This window comes from Taudactylus pleione, unplaced genomic scaffold (genome assembly GCF_031769625.1).
Source record: "Taudactylus pleione unplaced genomic scaffold, aTauple2 ptg000319l, whole genome shotgun sequence".
Classification (NCBI taxonomy): Eukaryota; Metazoa; Chordata; class Amphibia; order Anura; family Myobatrachidae; genus Taudactylus; species Taudactylus pleione.
In genome coordinates this window covers 2,617,752-2,631,652 of record NW_028284720.1, presented here as the reverse complement: position 1 = coordinate 2,631,652, position 13,901 = coordinate 2,617,752, and the positions used below count along the sequence as shown (strand labels likewise).

Sequence of the window (13,901 nt, the reverse complement as noted above, 5' to 3'; positions counted from 1 at the left end):
TAGAGTGTGTGAAAGGAGGTCACTATGACATTCTGAGTGTTACTTATAGAGTGTGTGGTAGGAGCTCACTATGACATTCAGAGTGGTACTTATAGAGTGTGTGGTAGGAGCTCACTATGAAATTCTGAGTGTTACTTATAGAGTGTGTGGTAGGAGCACACTATGACATTCTGAGTGTTACTTATAGAGTGTGTGGTAGGATCTCACTATGAAATTCTTAGTGTTACTTATAGAGTGTGTGGTAGGAGCTCACTATGAAATTCTTAGTGTTACTTATAGAGTGTGTGGTAGGAGCTCACTATGACATTCTGAGTGTTACTTATAGAGTGTGTTGTAGGAGCTCACTATGACATTCTGAGTGTTACTTATAGAGTGTGTGATAGGAGCTCACTATGACATTCTGAGTGTTACTTATAAAGTGTGTGGTAGGAGCTCACTATGACATTCTGAGTGTTACTTATAAAGTGGGTGGTTGGAGCTCACTATGACATTCTGAGTGTTACTTATAGAGTGTGTGGTAGGAGCTCACTATGTTATTCTGAGTGTTACTTATAGAGTGTGTGGTAGGAGCTCACTATGACATTATGAGTGTTACTTATAGAGTGTGTGGCTGGAGCTCACTATGACATTCTGAGTGTTACTTATAGAGTGTGTGGTAGAAGCTCACTATGACATTCTGAGTGTTACTTATAGAGTGTGTGGTAGGAGCTCACTATGACATTCTGAGTGTTAATTATAGAGTGTGTGGTAGGAGCTCACTATGACATTCTGAGTGTTACTTATAGAGTGTGTGGTAGGAGCTCACTATGACATTCTGAGTGTTACTTATAGAGTGTGTGGTAGGAGCTCACTATGACATTCTGAGTGTTACTTATAGAGTGTGTGGTAGAAGCTCACTATGACATTCTGAGTGTTACTTATAGAGTGTGTGGTAGGAGCTCACTATGACATTCTGAGTGTTACTTATAGAGTGTGTGGTAGGAGCTCACTATGACATTCTGAGTGTTACTTATAGAGTGTGTGGTAGGAGCTCACTATGACATTCTGAGTGTTACTTATAGAGTGTGTGGTAGGAGCTCACTATGACATTATGAGTGTTACTTATAGAGTGTGTGGCAGGAGCTCACTATGACATTCTGAGTGTTACTTATAGAGTGTGTGGTAGAAGCTCACTATGACATTCTGAGTGTTACTTATAGAGTGTGTGGTTGGAGCTCATTAAGACATTCTGAGTGTTACTTATAGAGTGTGTGGTAGGAGCTCACTATGACATTCTGAGTGTTACTTATAGAGTGTGTGGTAGGAGCTCACTATGACATTCTGAGTGTTACTTATAGAGTATCTGGTAGGAGCTCACTATGACATTCTGAGTGTTACTTATAGAGTGTGTGGTAGGAGCTCACTATGACATTCTGAGTGTAACTTATAGAGTGTGTGATAGGAGCTCACTATGACATTCTGAGTGTTACTTATAGAGTGTGTGGTAGGAGCTCACTATGACATTCTGAGTGTTACTTATAGAGTGTGTGGTAGGAGCTCACTATGACATTCTGAGTGTTACTTATAGAGTGTGTGGTAGGAGCTCACTATGACATTCTGAGTGTAACTTATAGAGTGTGTGATAGGAGCTCACTATGACATTCTGAGTGTTACTTATAGAGTGTGTGGTAGGAGCTCACTATGACATTCTGAGTGTTACTTATAGAGTGTGTGGTAGGAGCTCACTATGACATTCTGAGTGTTACTTATAGAGTGTGTGGTAGGAGCTCACTATGACATTCTGAGTGTAACTTATAGAGTGTGTGGTAGGAGCTCACTATGACATTCTGAGTGGTACTTATAGAGTGTGTGGTAGGAGCTCACTATGAAATTCTGAGTGTTACTTATAGAGTGTGTGGTAGGAGCACACTATGACATTCTGAGTGTTACTTATAGAGTGTGTGGTAGGATCTCACTATGAAATTCTTAGTGTTACTTATAGAGTGTGTGGTAGGAGCTCACTATGAAATTCTTAGTGTTACTTATAGAGTGTGTGGTAGGAGCTCACTATGACATTCTGAGTGTTACTTATAGAGTGTGTTGTAGGAGCTCACTATGACATTCTGAGTGTTACTTATAGAGTGTGTGATAGGAGCTCACTATGACATTCTGAGTGTTACTTATAAAGTGTGTGGTAGGAGCTCACTATGACATTCTGAGTGTTACTTATAGAGTGTGTGGTAGGAGCTCACTATGTTATTCTGAGTGTTACTTATAGAGTGTGTGGTAGGAGCTCACTATGACATTATGAGTGTTACTTATAGAGTGTGTGGCTGGAGCTCACTATGACATTCTGAGTGTTACTTATAGAGTGTGTGGTAGAAGCTCACTATGACATTATGAGTGTTACTTATAGAGTGTGTGGTAGGAGCTCACTATGACATTCTGAGTGTTAATTATAGAGTGTGTGGTAGGAGCTCACTATGACATTCTGAGTGTTACTTATAGAGTGTGTGGTATGAGCTCACTATGACATTCTGAGTGTTACTTATAGAGTGTGTGGTAGGAGCTCACTATGACATTCTGAGTGTTACTTATAGAGTGTGTGGTAGAAGCTCACTATGACATTCTGAGTGTTACTTATAGAGTGTGTGGTAGGAGCTCACTATGACATTCTGAGTGTTACTTATAGAGTGTGTGGTAGGAGCTCACTATGACATTCTGAGTGTTACTTATAGAGTGTGTGGTAGGAGCTCACTATGACATTCTGAGTGTTACTTATAGAGTGTGTGGTAGGAGCTCACTATGACATTATGAGTGTTACTTATAGAGTGTGTGGCAGGAGCTCACTATGACATTCTGAGTGTTACTTATAGAGTGTGTGGTAGAAGCTCACTATGACATTCTGAGTGTTACTTATAGAGTGTGTGGTTGGAGCTCATTATGACATTATGAGTGTTACTTATAGAGTGTGTGGTAGGAGCTCACTATGACATTCTGAGTGTTACTTATAGAGTGTGTGGTAGGAGCTCACTATGACATTCTGAGTGGTACTTATAGAGTGTGTGGTAGGAGCTCACTATGACATTCTGAGTGTTACTTATAGAGTGTGTGGTAGGAGCACACTATGACATTCTGAGTGTTACTTATAGAGTGTGTGGTAGGATCTCACTATGAAATTCTTAGTGTTACTTATAGAGTGTGTGGTAGGAGCTCACTATGAAATTCTTAGTGTTACTTATAGAGTGTGTGGTAGGAGCTCACTATGACATTCTGAGTGTTACTTATAGAGTGTGTTGTAGGAGCTCACTATGACATTCTGAGTGTTACTTATAGAGTGTGTGATAGGAGCTCACTATGACATTCTGAGTGTTACTTATAGAGTGTGTGGTAGGAGCTCACTATGACATTCTGAGTGTTAATTATAGAGTGTGTGGTAGGAGCTCACTATGACATTCTGAGTGTTACTTATAGAGTGTGTGGTAGGAGCTCACTATGACATTCTGAGTGTTACTTATAGAGTGTGTGGTAGGAGCTCACTATGACATTCTGAGTGTTACTTATAGAGTGTGTGGTAGAAGCTCACTATGACATTCTGAGTGTTACTTATAGAGTGTGTGGTAGGAGCTCACTATGACATTCTGAGTGTTACTTATAGAGTGTGTGGTAGGAGCTCACTATGACATTCTGAGTGTTACTTATAGAGTGTGTGGTAGGAGCTCACTATGACATTCTGAGTGTTACTTATAGAGTGTGTGGTAGGAGCTCACTATGACATTATGAGTGTTACTTATAGAGTGTGTGGCAGGAGCTCACTATGACATTCTGAGTGTTACTTATAGAGTGTGTGGTAGAAGCTCACTATGACATTCTGAGTGTTACTTATAGAGTGTGTGGTTGGAGCTCATTATGACATTCTGAGTGTTACTTATAGAGTGTGTGGTAGGAGCTCACTATGACATTCTGAGTGTTACTTATAGAGTATCTGGTAGGAGCTCACTATGACATTCTGAGTGTTACTTATAGAGTGTGTGGTAGGAGCTCACTATGTTATTCTGAGTGTTACTTATAGAGTGTGTGGTAGGAGCTCACTATGACATTATGAGTATTACTTATAGAGTGTGTGGTAGGAGCTCTCTATGATATTCTGAGTGTTACTTATAGAGTGTGTGGTAGGAGCTCACTATGACATTATGAGTGTTACTTATAGAGTGTGTGGCAGGAGCTCACTATGACATTCTGAGTGTTACTTATAGAGTGTGTGGTAGAAGCTCACTATGACATTCTGAGTGTTACTTATAGAGTGTGTGGTTGGAGCTCACTATGACATTCTGAGTGTTACTTATAGAGTGTGTGGTAGGAGCTCACTATGACATTCTGAGTGTTACTTATAGAGTGTGTGGTAGGAGCTCACTATGACTTTCTGAGTGTTACTTATAGAGTATCTGGTAGGAGCTCACTATGACATTCTGAGTGTTACTTATAGAGTGTGTGGTAGGAGCTCACTATGAAATTCTGAGTGTTACTTATAGAGTATCTGGTAGGAGCTCACTATGACATTCTGAGTGTTACTTATAGAGTGTGTGGTAGGAGCTCACTATGACATTCTGAGTGTTACTTATAGAGTATCTGGTAGGAGCTCACTATGACATTCTGAGTGTTACTTATAGAGTATGTGGTAGGAGCTCACTATGACATTCTGAGTGTTACTTATAGAGTGTGTGATAGGAGATTACTATGACATTCTGAATAAAGAAGAAGAGATTGGATTACTACAATCCATAGCAGGTGTACACCCTGTGAAATATAGTATTAGAAAGTGGTTCCCTTATACACAGTGGGGTATATTTACTAAAGTGAGAGTTTTTTGAAGTGGAGATGTTGCCCATAGCAACCAATCAGATTCTACTTAACATGTAACTAGAACTTTCTAGAAGTTAATAGCTACAATCTGATTGGTTGCTAAGGGCAACATCTCCACTTCAAAAAACTCTCACTTTAGTAAATTTACCCCAGTGAGTTAGGACTCTACTTCTTAATGACAATTATTAATTGGTGCAGGAATATTTTTTGTCTCACAGTAATTTCCCCAGAGTTATCTCCACCACCAGCACCACCAGCACATCTCTTCTCCAGCCTTTCCCAGTTTTATACAACCTCTGTATTAATTTACTTGTCTTAGACTCCTGTGTTAGCTTCTTCTTTTGCTGGTTCCTTTCTAGCAGTACCAGCAAAATGTCACTAGGTCATTACCATGATGTGGAAGGTTGAAGGTACTGTATAAGACCTATCATAGTAGTGTGGGCTGGGACCTTTAGGCAGTGACACCCGTCAGGAATGAGCCAGTTCAACACTGACACCCAGAGAGGAAGATAAACTATTTTTTTCCCTCTATATGGGTTCTTTCCAGATCCCCTCCATGATTTACTATTAAGCATGTCTGGGACTGATTCTGGTTGTGGATGTGGCAAGAGAAAGATGTCATTCGCTTCCTCTGTTACTAGTCCTGCTTCTGCTGAGCCCGGTCTCAGAGAAAGTAGCTCTGTTTCCTTCTACTGTATCTCCATTGAAGGTGCACTACTAGATTCTTCTTCTTCTCTACAGGGAGACCATTAAGTGTTTGTGCTTTACAAGAACCAAATGTCCATGTATAAATAAGTATGTTATAGAAATATTAGGTTAAGTCTATTGATGTGTTTGAGCTTTGCAGAGGCATCATGGGTTCTTATGAACCACAGTATGCTGTAAGCACTTCCTGCACTATACAATTTAAATTACACATTTACTAATACTTAAAAAGCCCAAATAGATAAATGTCTATTATTCATTAAATTATTTAGTACTAGAAACACAACATCAATGTTGTTCAAGTTTTATTGATTTTAAGTCGATCAAAATCAATAAAAAACGATCTTGAGTAAATACTGTATACCCCTAACTGTTTTTTCCTATCACAATGTCCACTTAAATACCATGGTATAACATAACTCGAAAGCTAATAAAACTATAGCTAGGTACACACTGGGCCTCATTCAGATTTGGGAATAGATAGAGAGATATCACTCTGGACCTGGACAAACCATTTTGCAATGCAAGGGGTGTAAATACATAAATTTTTTGCATGTAGTGTAAATACTGGTTGCTTTTGCATGTAGCTCACAAATACTGCACAACTTTATTATTACACTGCACTTTAGATGTCAGTTTGGACACATCCCTCCCAAATCTAAATCTCTCTACACATTTTAAATCTGCCCCCCCTGCAGTGCAACATGGTTTCACCAAGATGATCAGTTGAGAGAGATATCTCTCTCTTTTCCCAAATCTGAATCAGGCCCACTATGCGATTTTTTGATCAAACCAATAATTGTGACAATTTTTCATCAAAATCATGGTCCCGATATCTGTGCAACACACTATACAATTTAAACGAAACACCTGGTGACTTTCACAGTGAATTCACATATGTCCACCCATAAGGAGGAAGACATAGTGCAGGAAAACATTGGAAATATGGGCAGATTATTGAGAATGCACATACACTACTTAATACTGTGAAATTGGGGCCGATATTTTGGGTCTTGATGGAAATATCAAATAAACAAAACAGTCACCTCCCAGCGGCATCTGCCATCCCATAGCTGTGAGCGAGGTTGCGGCTTGGAATCACCATCCCAACCATTGCAACTATTGGTCATGATGGTTGCTCCTTTGGCCAGGCTGTGAAAGCAGAAGCTTACCAGAGCCTGACCGGATCCTAGTCACTTGCGAGGCAAGGAAATATGCATCCCCCAATGCAGACCCTGGCCTTCTCCTTCACAAAAAATGAAGGTGACATGGGGGGTTGAATAAAAATTCTAACAAATAGGTAAGTTTATCTAAATTAAAGGTATATTTTGTCATGACCAGAATTAAATTTTCCTATAAAGAAATCCAGCAAATGGAAACATTGGGGGAGCTATCTAATGCACACACACAAAAAGCATTCTACTGCTCCTCACATGCTCTCCTGCTCTTACAACATCTGACTGCAGGAGAAAGTTTTATGGGACATCAATTACCTACTGTATAGTCTTGCAGTCAATTACAATTGTGTTAGCCAATAGAATAGAGGAGTTGAGTTTGGGTCCGGGTGCCAGAGGTCAGAATATCCACACTAGAATTCCGACAGTCAGAATCCCAACAGAATTTCATAAGTATCCTAATCCTAACTCTTAATCCTAACCCTAAGCACCTTTCTCACAGCCTAACCCTAATCCTCCCCCCCAGAATAACTCTAACCTCCCCCCCGGGAAAGCCCAACCCTAACCCTCCCCCTAGTACATACACCTAACCTTAATCCTAACCTAAATACTTACTGTTAGTCAGTGGTTGGCATTCTAGAGCTGGAATTCTGACCACTGGGATGCAGATTTCACCCCTCAGAGGTTGGGAATGGGATCCCGGTGGTTGGCATACTGGTAGTACGAATACTAACAGTTGTATCCCTACAGACAGAATCCTGACAGAATTTCATAAGTATCCTATCCGAAACCCCTAACCATCCCCTTAACTCTAACCCACCTTTTCTGCAGCCTAACCCAAAACCTCCTATCCCACAGGCCAACCCTAAACCCCAACTGTGACACCCCCACAGCCTAATCCTAAACATTCCCCTGGTGTCTAACCCTTACCCCTAACCTAATCCTTTTACTTAATAAGGCCATAGATGTTTTTACTAGATTGAATTCTAGTGCTAACTTCTTTAAAGTATCTTCACACAGCAAGAGCACAGTCTTCTGTCTTTTAAATTTTCCATTAGATATCTCCAACGGCCAAAGATAAGTCCTGGGACTCTAATTAGGGACTGAATTTGCTTATAGCTGTGGAGGTTGTTTTTTATTAGCAAGAGCACCTAGGAACTCAATACTTGACCAATTTGCACATGTTTAGAATATTAGTACTACCCTTTTGGGTTACTTTGTTTGTTGAAGATTTTTTAAACATTATTAATTACCTAATGACCATTGTAGTCTCACTGGTTTAAGCAAATTCACTAACAGATATATACAGTATTTGTTGCAAGCAATAGCTGCTTAAAGCTGTGTCAGTCCTCTGATGCACATCATATGTACCCCTGGTATTAGCTCAAAATCCCTGCATAACTTTACTTCCTGGCTCTTAATCTTCAAATGGGCTCTCAAGACCTATTTATTCCTCAAAGCTTTCCAGTGCTCATCTTAACCCACTACTCTTTCTTTGTCACTATATAGCTCATCTGTGTCTCCTCTGTTTGTCTGCCCATCCCCTTTAGAATGAAAGCTCTCACTAGCAGGGCCTTCTTCCCTCATGTGCCACTCCTGGCATTACATTTACTTTCATTTGCAATGACACCTAACACTTGGTTCCTGACACCCTGCTGCTTATTTAGGTGTTATGTAGCATTGTTTATAAATCATGTACTTGCCCTGCATTGTTTGTACTGTTAATAACTGTTTTCTTGTGTACTCATGTGAAATCCTACTTTAAATCTCCCTACGGCTGTTGATGCCATGTGGATGCACCTTGCGTATGACAATATGCAAATATGAATGCACAGTGTATGTAACGTGTGATAAATACGCAAAACCCTTCCTATATTGCAACACCAACAGTATGCATAATCGTTGCTATCTTCATATCAAAATACATTGTGAATTACAGTGCAAAATATATCACAGTATAATACCCTTATGTGAAAGCAAGTGAACACCCACACATCATATATAACACTAATTATTACAAGTTATACAGAGGTACAAAACAAATCAGGAAACAGATCCGTGATACAAACCAATATACATACTTTCGCATGTGCATACCTGGATCCAGAGTACAGTCATCACCAGTTGACTGATAGAATACTGCTACTGCTTTCTGGATCAGGGGAGCCTAATTTTATACAGTTAAATTATGAGTTTGTATAATAGTAAGCAGTGTCTTCTTTCCATTGGTCCATGGGCGGGACGTTTCCAGTTCACTGGGGGTCATTGGTTGGTTCAAATAGTGGGCAATGCTTAGGCTCATGATGCAGTTACAGGAGTTCACCTCTGGGTTCCTTCCGAAAAACTAGCTCAAATCAACCATTTTTATATGCTATTATTAAACATAAATCCGGCATTGCTAATATCTGCTTGCCACAATGTGTGACAATCTATTCACAGTTACCGGATTACTGCTAACACAATTCTGTAAATTTTGACCCTAAACACGATGTTAATATGTGATCCCGTTCCTGGACTATGTATAGCTGGTTTTATTCTGTTCAATATTGTCAAAGCCGGATGATCAGCTGAGATGGAATCTGTTTACAATTGGAATCTGTAAGACGCCATTTTGCGACTGATCACCCAGCGCCATTTTAAGTTGCAACTCACGAGCTAGAAGCCATGCCCTGATGTACAAGCCCATTCTGGGGAAAACCTTGCATAGAAAATGACCATAACAAAAACAGTATTCATGCTAAGTAATGAGAAAACAACTTCCTGAGAAAAGTAATTAGAAAAACAATACACCAGGATACTGTGAGCATTTTATATATAGATTAAGAAACCCCGCATATAGACAAGTATTGCTGTGTCAATTGAGATAGCCTGGACATTGATAAGCACAATTAAGTTTGTCTGAATAAAGAGATGAAGAACAATGGCTCGAGGTTTTGCTTACCATACAGGATGGCACCAGCAGACAGCTGGGGGTCTCCACCCTGAGTGGAACTAACTGCTCATAACACATTGCATTGCAGTTTAAAAAATGTTGAAAAGACATGTATATTAAATGCACCATAAATAGACTCAATATTCATAACACTTACATACAACATAATCACATAAAAATGTCCAGCAGTAATAAAGGTTATTACCCAAAAGTGTTATTTATATTTGCAATTATGTAAAGTGCATGTTATATGATATCTATGGTTTAATATATAATAAACAGATCATGTTTGGTGCCATACTGATCCACTGTCTCATTGCAGATCTCCGGTTACATTGGTGAGGAGATCACTACATGCATCTGCAAATTATGAAATATAGAGAGAATAACTATTGAAATGTTGTATGCCATAACCTGCTTAGACTTGTTTACAGGTACACAAAGGGCCACTGGAAGGCTGAACTTCTCAAGTATGAACAGGCCAATGAACTATGTTGTAACAGAAGGAGAAGAACCAATGAAACAATTCCAGCCCATGTCTATTGTGTTGCTTATCTCTGTTAGAGTACTTAACCAGGCTCTCTGAAACCAGCTAGTAAGTCATAGTCTTGTTCCTGTGATGGAGGTTTCATTTTGATGCTGGGATCTGGTTCCAGAGCGCATGCGTATGTATATCGACTGTGCCTATAGCTATTGTAACCTTTGCATGTCATGTCAAGATCATGTGCATTAACATACCTTTTTATATCTATGCTTAAATAATAACTTTTGTGCTTTGGAAACACAGTTTGTGTCTGAAGCTATTTATTGCTGTGTGCGACTATGTGTTGACGCTAAATAGCATCATCTATGTTAGAGGTTTTAGGCAGGATTGCTTAGAGGTTTTAAATAGAACATAACAATATATATTTGTATTTTTGGTGTTATCTTAGCGGAAATATGAAATCATTATAGTGGTACAATGGTTATAGCAAAATAATGATTAAGAAAGGAAATTTTGGTTACAATAAATGCCTAAAAATGCATTGGGAACAATTACATTAGATTAATGTGTGGCCAATCTCACAGCCACAAGGGGGAACTTGTCACCACAGCCAGCTGGTAATCAATTGTAAAATAAAATATAACAGTGAAATATGAGGATGAGAGACATTGCCTAATTTGAAAACATCATTATTTGTTATTTTAGATATACTGTATATATTAGAGATGAGCGGGTTCAGATCTAAGAGATCCAAACCCACCTGAATTTGGGGGTTTCAGGGTGATGTGAGTGCAGTTCAGATCTCCCTACCTGCCCTGGATCCCTGACCTGAGGAAAAACCTTGCGACCCCTCTGTCGAGTCATAAGGTTTTGTTTTCAGCAGGCTTAATGCTGATTGGCTGAGAGAGCCATTTGTCACGCCTCTCAGCCAATCAGCCTTAAGCCAATTGAAAACTTCACAAAAGAAGTAAAGAAGATGGCACCTGCTGACAGATGCCACCAGCACCCCCACTGCCAACACCACCGGCACCCCCACTGGCAGCATCCCCTGCTGCCGACACCACCACTACCAACACTCCTGCACTGCTGCCCAACATACTGAGGACACCATCAGCGACCTGCTTACTGCTGACACTGCTGACACTCCAACACTGAGGACACCACCAGCACACCTGCATTGCTGACACAGTCAGCAAACCTGCACTGAGGACACCGCTGGCACCCTCGCTCTGCCAACACTGCCGGCACCCTGTATTGAGAACACCCCTGCACTGCCGACAGTCAGCCAACCTAAGAAAAAAAGGGGAAGAAAAAAGTACTCCTCTTTTGTGGGGCACACCTCTAATATTAATATTTAACCTTTATTGTATTAATTTAAAAATATGTGGTGTAATCACAGTATTGTAAGAGCATACAGGTTCAATAGGCAAAATATCATTTTGTGAAATATAGAGGGATGTGTTAGCATTCAATATATCCCAATATAGTTTCTGTATATATTATTGATATCTCACATTGAATATAATCAAACACCTCAAAAAAACCATAAGACAAAGCAAAACAAAAGATAATGCCTAGAAATTTTTTTTTATTTTTTTTTAGGAAGTGTTTTATGTGGCAATAGATTATAGACATAAATGCTTATATTAGACTGACAATGAAGTCAGATAAAAACTACAGTTCCCATGTGGCCAAAGGTCTAGTCAGCCGTATGACTAATATGACATAGTGAATAGACGATTACAGTCTAATGGAATAAACACCTCCCACCAACAAATGGATTGGGAGTTTACCAATCAATCAAACCAATAGGACCAATGAAATGCTGGCTAAGAGTATTAAACCTAGCCATAACGAGTGCACTGTGAGCTTCCTGTGAGAAAGCCCCCGGCGAAACGCGCATCTGGCACTGCTCCACGGGTACCTCTGTGCGCACAGAGGACCCTTGCACCACCAGACCTGTGTCCACTGGGACCTCACAACATACAACTATCAGGTACTTTGCTCTTATTTTCACTGCTCTCTCACTAGCTTAGGATCCATGCTAATACCCTGCAATGCATAGCAACAGGGCAAAGCTGTGAACCAGAGCTAGCAGCAGAAGCAGTCTTATGTTTCTTAACTGTGCCATTGCATAGGGACTCTCATCTCCAGTCTGATATTTTCATAAGACTGGAGAAAGCAGATCCCAGTGTATCTAAATGCACGGATACTGCCTTTCACTCTGTACCAGATACATTACTATAGCAATACTTACCTGAAAAATTAATCTCCCAGTCAAATGAGGGACGCATCACCCAATGAATCAATTTGGGACAACAGGTCTGGTTTAAGGTGCTAATTTTTAAATTGCGTGTTTTTTTCACCTATATATTTTTCTATTTGTACTTATATGTACAAATACATATGTATATGTACAAATATACTTAAATTGTCTATTTAATATCTTTAACATATATATATACCTTCTACATTAAAAAAAAAAAAAATTCTAGGCATTATTTTTTGTTTTGCTTTGTCTTATGTTTTTTTTTGAGGTGTTTGATTATATTCAATGTGAGATATCAATAATATATACAGAAACTATATATAGGGATATATTGAATACAAACACATCCCTCTATATTTCACAAAATGATATTTTGTCTATTGAACCTGTATGCTCTTACAATACTGTGATGACACCACATATTTTTAAATGAAATACAATAAAGGTTAAATATTAATATAAGAGGTGTGCCCCACAAAAGAGGAGTACTTTTTTCTTCCCCTTGTTTTCAATGGTCAATAGCTCCTAGGGAGCACCCTCTTTTAGAATATCGGCTATACATCAGTTGTCTTCTTTGAACAATAATATACCATCTCTCTGTGCGGTGTCTTACCCTCTACTTATTTTCCTTTTTTTCCCCATCTTCCCTGACTTTTCCCTTGTCCCCTAACCCAACACAACACAATACAGTCAGCCAACCTGCAATGAGGACACCACTGGCACCTCTGCTGTGCCGACACAGCCAGCAAGCCTGCACTAAGACACCGCTGGCACCCCTGCACTGCCAACACAGCCAACAAACCTGCACTAAGACACCGCTGGCACCCCCTCACTGCCGACATCACCGGTACCCTTCACCGAGGACACTGCCAGCACTGCCATTCCATGTACTGAGGAGGACACCATCAGCCAACACTGCTGTCACAGTAAGTGCACAGTAACCCACACTGTATAACACACTGTATAACACACTATATCCATGTTAGAAATTAGAAACTGAACTGCCACATGTTAGTGCCGCCCACTGTGTCACTTAGCTTAGTCAGCCAGCTAGTTGGATGCAACTTTTTGGCCTTAAGTAGATGAAGCAAATAATATTGTGAGGTGGTCAAAATTGATTGGAAATTACTGGAAATAAATGTTATTGAGGTTAATTATACTGTAGGAACAAAACCAGGCCCATTTTATGTGATTTTAGCTGTCTTTATGAATTTTTAAGAAAAAATCCAGATTCAAAACCAAAACATGAAAACAAAACATGGAGGTGAGGGTTTGGCAAAACCAATCCAGACCCAAAACCAGGGGAAATCCAGATCCAAAACCAAAACCAAAACACAGGGGTCGGCACACATCTCTAGCATATATATTTTAAAGTGAGAAAAAGATTAAATAGGTTTGAATATACTGTATAAGTTAAAAGTTTAGAAGCAGGTATATATGCTTTAATTGTAAGGTTTAGTAATTGTGTAAGAAACAGGTTTTTACTGCTTAGAC

At 39.6% G+C, this 13,901-nt stretch overlaps 1 protein-coding gene across 1 annotated transcript in view; it reads right to left on the bottom strand.

Annotated features, from left to right (window-relative positions):
* Positions 1 to 13,901, bottom strand: part of LOC148509563 (vomeronasal type-2 receptor 26-like) — a 151,948-nt gene that overhangs the window by 32,698 nt on the left and 105,349 nt on the right. The gene's annotated exons all lie outside the window — the stretch shown is intronic.